Source organism: Pinus tabuliformis, chromosome J, assembly GCF_031772625.1.
Source record: "Pinus tabuliformis cultivar Carrire ecotype Pingquan chromosome J, CPIR1, whole genome shotgun sequence".
Lineage (NCBI taxonomy): Eukaryota > Viridiplantae > Streptophyta > Pinopsida > Pinales > Pinaceae > Pinus > Pinus tabuliformis.
In genome coordinates this window covers 863556653-863568399 of record NC_142295.1, presented here as the reverse complement: position 1 = coordinate 863568399, position 11747 = coordinate 863556653, and positions in this window count along the sequence as shown.

The following is an 11747-nucleotide window of genomic DNA, read 5'->3' as shown; positions in this document are numbered from 1 at the left end:
TCAAACTTAGTCTCTTTTGCAATTATAACATTATATAAAGCACTATTTTCACAAAAATGGAAATTTTTATTATCACCATTGATTTCCATGAACAAAATATCTCCATTGATTTCCGTGAACAAAATATCTCATTGTTCTCATATTTCACATGAAGGTCACAGTTGATATTAATAATTTCAATTTTCAAGAATATGCATCATTACAATGAATTAAAGCCACTTCAACGAAAAAAATTTAAAATCCTTATAAAATATATACAAATAAACACTGAGTGTTTTATTGAAAATCACTACACAAAAACAACAAATAAAAAATAATAATAATAATAATAATAAATAAATAAACACAATTTTTTGAAGATACTCTTAAGAGTTTCAATTCACGAATCTTGAATCTTACTTAAAATAATAATAAAAAATACAATTTTGTGAAAATACTATTAATAATTTTAATGGACGAATCTTGAATCTCACTTATTAATGGCTTATAAATAGTAATCAAAACTACCATATGAATTTAAAATATATATATATATATATACCACCGGAATTGGTGAAGTTTGGCCATATACACAAAGTTTGCTTATAAATAGTAATCAAAACCATGTTATTCCATTGTATATTCCCCTTCTACTAAAGATCGATGGGTGATGTAACACCGAAAAGATTTAATGGCTCTGCTCCTTTATTGATGTTTGTGGACTTCTTTGAGACCAGGTATTTAAGGCATTTCGTGGTTCTATTTGTATCCTTGAAAATTACTGGCAAAAAAACTGCTTACTGTGATCAAAGGCTTTCGTTTAACTCACCCTGTACATAGTAATTAATAAAATGGAGTTATTTTCCATATTGACCTTCATCCATGGGGTGTTCATCTCATGTAATTCGTTTAAAACCACTCAATAAAAACGCCAAGGATTTCGTTCCAAACCACTCAATTTATCTCTTAAGAACCCGGTATGTTCTTTGTCATGAAACCTTAGGCATCCTCCCTCTCCACCCAAAGGGTGAGATTATTTGTTCACCCTTAACATCTTTTGCATCCCCATTGAAATGAATTGTGTGTCTCATAGTTTGGAATAAACACAACCCCTGAGAGGACTCTCTTTCTTTACAGGAGTTGTGTACTCTAGATTTGCTTTTCATCTTCTCTCTTTTGCAACATTTACATTTTTAAGTTGAAGTGATGATGAAAAATGAGATAAAATTATAATATTAAGGGTTGCCCAATTTCGTTCACTGATACGGATTTTTTGCGAGAAAAATTTACATCTAATGGATGCCTTAGGCGTCATCATACTCTAGATTTGAATTTCATCTGCCCCCTTTTTGAACCTTTACATTTCTAAGTTGCAACAACATTAAGATTAATGAGATATCTTTATAATAGTAAGGGTCACCCATTTTGGTTGGAGAATTTTTGTGAAAAGTTTTACCTGCCTTAGCATTTTTATACTTCCGATTTGTTTTTCATCTGATCTCTTTTTCAACATTTACATTTCTAAATTACAATTGCATTGAGCTTAATGAGATATCTTTGTAATGGTAAAGGGTTACCCCATTTCGCTGGACGAATTTTTATGAGCAGGTTTTATGTTAATTTTAGGTATGTTCTATGCTTAGAGCAATTTATTTCAATTTTCACAGTTAGCTCCATATCTTTTCCAGATTAGCAATCACATCAGCATTAAAGTACACTGCGGATAGAACATAAACATAAATCGCAAAAGACAAGCCAAGACAAGAGGACACAAGATGTGGCGCTAGTCAGGGACAAACCCCAATGTGGGGAAACGCTTGATGATTGATGCTATGTGATTCGTTCTCCACATTTCACTAGTTTCAATCCCACTTCTTCACCCCTGTGAGCATCACCCGATGCAATGAGTGCTAAGTGAACTATTCAAAAATCATGAGAAATTAGTCAGTTACGACTACCTCTCATGGAAATGGTCATACGTTTGAATGACTTACTTAACGCAGTTGAATCCCAAAAATGATATCTAATATAATGCACTGCGTAATCCCCCATACTTAAATTCAAAAAGAGTCAAGGGATCTCTACTTGAATGGTTCATGAGGCACAATACTTGCTAAGGTTTTGCAAATGGGGTAGCAAGCTAAGTGGGCTTGATTGTGGGAAAAACTCCACAGTTAAGCGCGCTTGAGCCAGAGGAGTTCTGGGATGGGTGACCTCCTGGGAAGTCCTGGTTACCGGGTGCAAGCCCCGGAAGTGATGATTGATGCTATGTGATTCGTTCTCCACATTTCACTAGTTTCAATCCCACTTCTTCACCCCTGTGAGCATCACCCGATGCAATGAGTGCTAAGTGAACTATTCAAAAATCATGAGAAATTAGTCAGTTACGACTACCTCTCATGGAAATGGTCATATGTTTGAATGACTTACTTAACGCAGTTGAATCCCAAAAATGATATCTAATATAATGCACTGCGTAATCCCCCATACTTAAATTCAAAAAGAGTCAAGGGATCTCTACTTGAATGGTTCATGAGGCACAATACTTGCTAAGGTTTTGCAAATGGGGTAGCAAGCTAAGTGGGCTTGATTGTGGGAAAAACTCCACAGTTAAGCGCGCTTGAGCCAGACGAGTTCTGGGATGGGTGACCTCCTGGGAAGTCCTGGTTACCGGGTGCAAGCCCCGGAAGTGATGATTGATGCTATGTGATTCGTTCTCCACATTTCACTAGTTTCAATCCCACTTCTTCACCCCTGTGAGCATCACCCGATGCAATGAGTGCTAAGTGAACTATTCAAAAATCATGAGAAATTAGTCAGTTACGACTACCTCTCATGGAAATGGTCATACGTTTGAATGACTTACTTAACGCAGTTGAATCCCAAAAATGATATCTGATCAATTCTTCTTTTATGTTCTTCAAAGTTCAACAAAGAGTGAGAGATAGTACATTTACAACAGAAGTCAACACTTTGACTTATCTAGATATGAGCATAGATCATCTCCTATAATGATGATACATGAGATCAGTTGAAGACATTCTAGTTCCACTGATTCTCCAAAGTGACGGCTTCACCTAACATAGTGTTGCAGCGTGTACTCATGTTGCACCAGTCACTGTGCTGCACTTAGTCACTGAGCTGCTCCCATCTGCTCCCATCATCACGCTGCTCTTTACTAACATGCCCATCATGCTGCATCATTCATCATCATGTTGTTTCATTCATCATCACGCTGCCCTTTACTAACATGCCCATCATTCTGCATCATTCATCATCATGTTGTCTCATTCATCATCATGTTGCCCTTTACTAACATGCCCATCATGCTGCATCATTCATCATCATGCTGCCCTTTACTAACATGCACATCATGCTGCATCATTCATCATCATGATCTGAGACTGTTCATCTTTATCATTCTCATTATGTTGAGACTGTAACCATCATAAACATCACTGCTTATGATCCTTGTCATTGTCACTGCACATTAATATGCTTAGCAAGTGTACAGTACTGATATTCAAATTGAGATCACATAACCGTATACATTGTCATCATGGAAACTCATTCCATCAACATGGTTCTGCAGAGATAGTATGCCGAGAGTGTAGATCCAATTCTTGCAACCCTAACCAATGAGGTTCATTATGTCGACGTTGTTACAGGGATACCATATCTTTAGGATCAATGTGATCTTCATTAAGCCAAGACTGAGATTGCAACTATAGAATGTCAATACTGTACCTCCGGAAAAGATCAGAGACATCTTTATGCCAACACTGTCCATCCATCCGAGGTTCTTGCTATTCCATTCATCCGAAGTTCTGAATTGACTGCACCTTATACCCATCCGAGGTGCAGTCAAGCACTTAGACAAAAAAGTGCCCTAATATAATGCGACTTGCTTCTTATACACGCAGAATTTTAGAGAGACAATGTGAGATCTATCCCCCCTTGATTGCTGATCTCTGCACCCATCTTCACACGAAAAATTCGGAGATAAAGTCCGAGTTTTGTTCCTCCCTTTATGCGAGCTTTGTCCCTCTTGTATAGCGTATACATGTATCCAAAATTCACGTGGAATTTTAGAGAGGAATGCAAAGTTATGTATCTTATTTGACTGCGTGAACATCTCTGCTTTCACTGCGTGAACAGGGCTCCTTGCGGTGTTTAGATGTCTCCATTCACTGCGTTTTAGGTGTCTCCATTCACTGCGTTTGATCAGCACATTGTGACTAAGGCATCATACTAGGCCAGCGTATACTCTTAGTGTCTCTCCTTCACCCAAAACCCAAAGACGTAGAGAGGAGGAGATCACATGAAGAGTGTATCTCAAATGACTTCAAGTCATTTTCTTTTTATATTAAAACGTAGATGATGAATAGAAACAACTATTTGGGCTTCTGAACCTATATAAGTCGTTGACCGACTTGACAATTTGTCTTATAACGCAAATAAATTCATAACTTCATGAATACTTATCAAAATCGGATGATCTTTAGATCAATCTTACACTTCTCGATGAGAGGGATCCAAGAAAAATATCAACTGCCATAAATAAGATGACCCGCATGGAGTTTGGCCCTCGCTGCCGATTTTAACACTCCCTCTCAACTAGGGAGAACTCCATCCGCTGATCCATATGTCCAATTGTATTATCTCTGCGATTAGTGCCCTACACTGCTCTGCTTAGCTCAACTCTACTCTGCTTAACCATGAAGAAGAAAAATTGATCGAGAATGTCTCATACCATTCTCCACTAACCCAAAGTCAGTGTCAGAGTGTGTACCACTAGTCCCAGACCAGTGTTCTATCGACCCGAAGTCAGTGTCATAGTGGGTACCACTCTCACTGGTCCCAGACCAGTCTTCTACCGACCTAAAGTCAGTGTCATAGTGGGTACCACTCTCACTGGTCCCAGACCAGTATCATTGATCCCAGATCAATGGAGGTCATCCTAGCATAGGGAGAACAGTAGATACAACGATGCGTCCATCGATAAATCTACTATGGTCCCTATCCTCATTTCCCTGCCCATTGATCAGAAGAGAGGTACTTCCCATGAGTCCCGCACTGCATGGGTAGGATGCCTCGACAGGGGAACTAATCATCCTATCCACAGGAGAACAAATCATCCTGTCCAGTGGATGCCACGGAGAACAAATCATCCTGTCCAGTGGATGCCACGGAGAACTAATCATCCTGGCCTACAGGAGAACGAATCATCCAGTGGATGCCACGGAGAACTAATCATCCTGGCCTACAGGAGAACGAATCATCCTGATCCACACTCGCCATGGAGAATGAATCATCCTGGCCCACAGGAGAACTAATCATCTTGTTTCATAGTCGCCACGGGAGAACTACTCATCACTCTCACTGGTCCCAGACCAGTATCATTGATCCCAGATCAATGGAGGTCATCCTAGCATAGAGAGTACAGTAGATACAACGATGCGCCCATTGATAGATCTACTATGGTCCCTATCCTCATTTCCCTGCGCATTGATTAGATGAGAGGTACTTCCCATGAGTCCCGGACTACATGGGTAGGATGCCTCGACAGGGGAACTAATCATCCTCTCCACAGGGGAACGAATCACCCTATCCAGTGGATGCCACGGAGAACTAATCATCGTGGCCTACAGGGGAACAAATCACCCTGATCCACAATCGCCATGGAGAATGAATCATCCTGGCCCACGGGAGAACTAATCATCTTGTTCCATAGTCGCCAAGGGAGAGCTAATCATCCCGACCCATAGGAGAACTAATCATCTTGTTCCATAGTTGCCACGGGAAAACTAATCATCCCGGCCCACAGGGGAACTAATCACTTTGTTCATAACGCACCACCAAGGAAGGGTGAGTGGCCCTGTGGTCGTATGTTGCTCCAGTGAGTACCCCAAGCCCCTCAGAGCTCCAAAAGCTCAATGCATGAAAAAAATTCAGGACCCTTATAAGAAGGTCTCTCAACGAATCCAAGTCATTCAAGAAAGTCACAGATTTGACCTTTCCTCGGGGCTTTGTCAAAATGTCTGCGACTTGTACATCAATCTCAATGCGATGGAGCCTCCTTGCTCGTCGACTTACCATATCCCAGATAAGGCAATATCTAATGTCCATCTCCTGGAGCAATCATCGAATACAGGATTCCTCAATAATCGAATCCCACCTCTGGTTGTCACAGAGAATCACAGTGGTATTCATCATGTGTACAAACAGCTTACTAAAGAGCTTCTGCAACCATGCAGCGTCACACGAGATCATACTCGTAGCTATGTATTCGGTTTTGGTGATGCTTATAGCAACCGACTTCTGCTTCCTGCTCTTCCATGATATCGAAGCAAAATCCAAAAAGAACCAGCACTGAGAAGTGCTCTAGTGATCCTCCACACTGCCTGCCCGCTCAGCATTCGAATAATCATGCAGTTTCATATTTCCGGCAGTGTATCTCAATCCATGAGAGATTGTGCCCTGAAGATATCTCAGAGGATTCTTGGCACCAATCCAGTGAGGCTCAACCAAATATGAGTTCACCATGCTAACTGCAAAACATGTGTCCGAATGGAAGTTCATCAAAAACATCAACGCGAATGAGTTTATGAAACTCATAGGCATTTCCCAAATCTGGTCCGACATCACTACCATATAACTTCTGAAAGTTAAGATCCTCGAGGTAGTCACAGGCTTGCAGTTTATCATTCCACATCCAGAATCCAACTCCCTCTTACTTCTGCAAATGAGAGGGTCTGCACCTGTCAGAAATAGGTCGTCCTCATAAGGTGCCGGTATGAGAGGTCTATCATCCACAACCTTCAAACAATGGTTTGGACGGCTTCACTATTAGTGAATCTTAGCATCATCAGACAGCTATCAATCCTCTCATATTAGGTCCGAGGTGTTTTACTTCAAGCCATAGTGGACTTTCTTCCACCTGCATACCTGAGATTCACGATCACGAATCTCAAACTCCTCGGGTTGTTCCAAACCTGTGGACCTGCTACATAAGGGGAATGGTCCCCTTGTAAGATTTTCCTTCGGTACATCTCAAACATGTACCTTCACGCTCTTCTTGAATTCAGAATCCAAGTCACCCTCTGACTCAGATCGGGTAGGGCCCCATAAGTAGACATCTAGTGCTATAGATGAGATGTGTCAACTGATATGGTCCCCAATGGACCATTTTGCAACTTGATACAAATTGCCAACCCTGAACTCAAAAGCATCTTAAAAAAATTTATTTTTAAACACGTACCTTTCTATCGATGAATGCCACCTTGTAACCTTTGACTTCCATTGCCGAAATGGACACCAGGTTTTTCTTATGATCAAGTACATAAAAGAGATTTAGTAACTGAATCAAGTTACCCTCATTCAATTGAGGGGTAACATTATCTACACCCTTTCCAGGATACCCTTTCCAAGATAGGTGGCATTGACTCCAAGTATAATCCCATGATTGTTTCCATCTCTACCAAATTAGAAAGAGCACCCTTCTATCTGATGAAGTGCCTTGATGCACTATAATCCATAAGCCAAATTCCCAAAGAATCTTAAGGAGAGGGCCAATACAAGATCTTATCAAAAACAACATTTGATTCTTCATACCTGAGGTTCCTGGCTTTCTCTGAAGAGTTGTTCGTGTCCTTGATGACCTGCATTACCTATCATTCCTCTGATCATTGAAGATGTCCCTGGAATGATTGTTATCATCATCAAGTGATGCGTCCCTGCCAATCGAACACTCCTCGCATAATGGCCGAACTTATTTCAACCAAGGCATCTGTCTTTCCTTCCACCCTTAGATCCGGACTTTCCGATGAAGTGATCTTTAGGTAGGCAATCAGAAACTTATGTTGCACCATTCTGATAATATTCTCTGCTTCGACTTCACCCTCGATGAATTTGAAGAGGGATGAGAAATCCACTGATCCTTTTGTCCTTTCCCAACTGTCTTCGGTGATTGCTCTTTCACTCTTGCTTGGGCATTATCTTCACCTCAGCTCTGATTCCCTGTTAATTTTAGGTATGTTCTATGCTTAGAGCAATTTATTTCAATTTTCACAGTGAGCTCCATATCTTTTCCAGATTAGCAATCACATCAGCGTTAAAGTAAACTGCGGATAGAACATAAACATAAATCACAGAAGACAAGCCAAGACAAGAAGACACAAGATGTGGCGCTAGCCAGGGACAAACCCCAATGTGAGGAAACCCTTGATCAATTCTTCTTTTATGTTCTTCAAAGTTCAGCAGAGAGAGAGAGATAATACATTTACAAAGAAGTCAACACTTTGACTTATCTAGATATAAGCATAGATCATCTCCTATAATGATGATACATGAGATCAGTTGAAGACATTCTACTTCAGCTGATTCTCCAAGGTGACGGCATCACCTAACATAGTGTTGCAGCTTGTACTCATGTTGCACCCATCACTGTGTTGCACCTAGTCACTGAGCTACTCCCATCATCATGCTGCTCCTTACTAACATGCCCATCACTCTGCATCATTCATCATCACGCTGCCCTTTACTAACATGCCCATCACGCTGCATCTTTCATCATCATGATCTGACACTGTTCATCCTTATCATTCTCATTATGTTGAGACTATAACCATCATAAACATCACTGCTTATGATCCTCGTCATTGTGACTGCATATTAATACGTTGAGCAAGTGTACAGTACTAATATTCAAATTGAGATCACAGATCCGTATACACTGTCATCATGGAAACTCATTCCATCAACATGGTTCTGCAGAGATAGTATGTCGAGTGTAGATCCAATTCTTGCAACCCTAATCAATGTAGTTCATTATGTCAACATTGTTACAAGGATACCATCTTTAGGATCAATGTGATCTTCATTAAACCGACACTGAGATTGTAACTGTAGAATGTCAATATTGTACCTCCGGAAAAGATTAGAGACATGTTTATGCCAAGACTATCCATCCATCCAAGGTTCTTTCTATTCCATTCATCCGAAGTTCTGACTTGACTACACCTTATACCCATCCAAGGTGCAGTGAAGCACTTAGACAAAAAAGTTCCCTAATATAATGCAAGTCTGCTTCTTATACACGCAAAATTTCCAAGAGACAATGTGAGATCCGTCCCTTCTTGATTGCGGATCCCTGCATTCATCTTCACACGAAAAATTCAGAGATAAACTCTGAGTTCTGTTCCTCCCTTTATGCGAGCTTTGTCCCTCCTATATAGCATATACATGTATCCAAAATTCACGTGGAATTTTAGAGAGGAATGCGAAGTTCTGTATCTTCTTTGACTGCGTGAATATGTCTCCTTTGACAACGTGAACAGGGCTCCTTGCGGTGTTTAGATGTCTCCATTCACTGCGTATAAGGTGTCTCCATTCACTGTGTTTTAGGTGTCTCCATTCACTGCATTTAATCAGCACACTGTGACTAAGGCATCATACTAGGCCAGCGTATACTCTTAGTGTCTCTCCTTCACCCAAAACCCAAAGACGTGGAGAGGAGGAGATCACGTGAGGAGTGTCTCTCAAATGACTTCAAGTCCTCTTCTTTTTATATTAAAACATAGATGATGAATAGACACACCTATTTGGGCTTCTGAGCCTACATAAGTTGCTGGCCGACTTGACAATTTGTCTTATAACACAAATAAATTCATAACTTCATGAATACTTATCGGAATCGGATGATCTTTGGATCAATCCTACACCTCTCGATCAAAGGGATTCAAGAAAAATATCAGCTGCCATAAATAAGATGACCCACATGGAGTTTGGCCCTAGTTGGCAATTTTAACATTTTACCTTTGATGAATGCCTTGACAAGGCAACGTTCGGTTAACACCAGCCATTCACCCAAATAGAATGTAGGGGATGAATCCAAATTACCTCGCAGGAAGATAAAAAGCGAAAGTCTTCTTGATGATAATTGCTGGGTTAAATGTAGATATATCATCTTTTTCACGTCTCTGATTTTGTAGGAGATGAACATGCAGATTCAAATCCCCTTAATCTCAGGGTAACATACAAACATATTGACAACGTGGTGGGGCAAGATAAGAACATGCCATTCACCCAAATAGAATGCAGGGGATGAATCCAAATTACCTCGCAGGAAGATAAAAAGTGAAAGTCTTCTTAATGATAATTGGTGGGTTAAATGTAGATATATCATCTTTTTCACGTCTCTGATTTTGTAGGAGATAAACATGTAGATTCACATCCCCATAATCTCAGGGCAATATACAAACATATTGACAACGTGGCGGGGCAAGATATGAACATGCCATTCATCAAGATGGCAACGTGGTGGGAACCATAAAGCATGCCATTTATCAAAGATGGCCTGCCTTGGAGTTTCTCCAAGGGAATTCAAATGCTGATAACCAAAAGATGCAACACACCGAACATTCATCAAGTTGGCAACGTGTGGTGGGAACTATAAAACATGCCAATAATCAAAGATAGCCTGCCTTGGAGTTTCTCCCAGGGAAGCCAAATGCTGACAACCAGGAGATGCAACACACTGAACACTGACGTTGAATAGAAATACGCCCATGATGAGGAGATAAAACAGTGTTTCTCGATGCCATGAGCAAGATCTGAAAAATAATTTTATAACGGAGTTTGCTACCTTCAACAACTTAGTATAGATTGGAAGTGAGACATCAAGTTTTATGCACATAACAATCCCATTGCATTGTCGAGTATATGTACAGGGGAAAAGCCCAATATATACTAACTACTCACACCCGTTGTTATCATTTGGCGTTCACATAACATCTTCACGTTTTCTAATTCCTTTGGAAGTCTTTTTCTCGAATGGGTCCTCAAACAGTGAACAAACCATTCTTGCACTTATCAGATTTTATGACCGTATGACATTGTGAGATACTCCTCCAGCCTACCATATCTGAATTTATGGACCACTATTCAGCTAACTAACCATGCATGAGATTCAAGCATATGTCATTGTCCTAAACGGTGATTTCGCCATAAAGAAACCAATCAATCTTAGATGGCTTAATATTTTATGACTTAGCTTGTTTTGAAATTTTTACCATTTTAGCATTTTGAAATATGATGAATTCACCATTACGTAATCTATGTCAGATGGCTTGATATACTGTGACTTTTAATGTTTTGAATTTTATCTATCTCAAATAGCTTGATATACTGTGACTTTTAATGTTTTGAGTTTTTCCTAATATAACGAATTCACTATCAAGCAACCAATCTATCTCAGATGGCTTGATATACTGTGACTTTTAATGTTTTGAATTTTATCTTTCTCAAATGGCTTGATATACTGGGACTTTTAATGTTTTGAATTTTTCTTAATATAACGAATTCACTATCAAGCAACCAATATATCTCAGATGGCTATACTGGACTCTTCATAGTTTGAATTTTTCCTCGTTATTCATCTGGCAGCTACTTATTTATACTTCTTATAATTAAATAATGTACGTCATTATAATTAAATAAATGTGTAAAGGCCTATTTGAATATCAAATTTCAATATTTTATTGTTGATAGATAAATGGTATTAAGATGTAATATCACAATAATGTGTCCAGATTATGCAACAAATTTTTATTTTTTTAATATTTTTCGGAATATATATTGTTAAGACTTGTCCATGGGTTCTTGGATAAAGAGTGATCGGGTGCACTTTCTTAAGGCACTCCTTGATCTGAAGTCACCAATTCAATTCCCCGCCCCTATCTGGGCGATATATTGGACATGATGAAGAT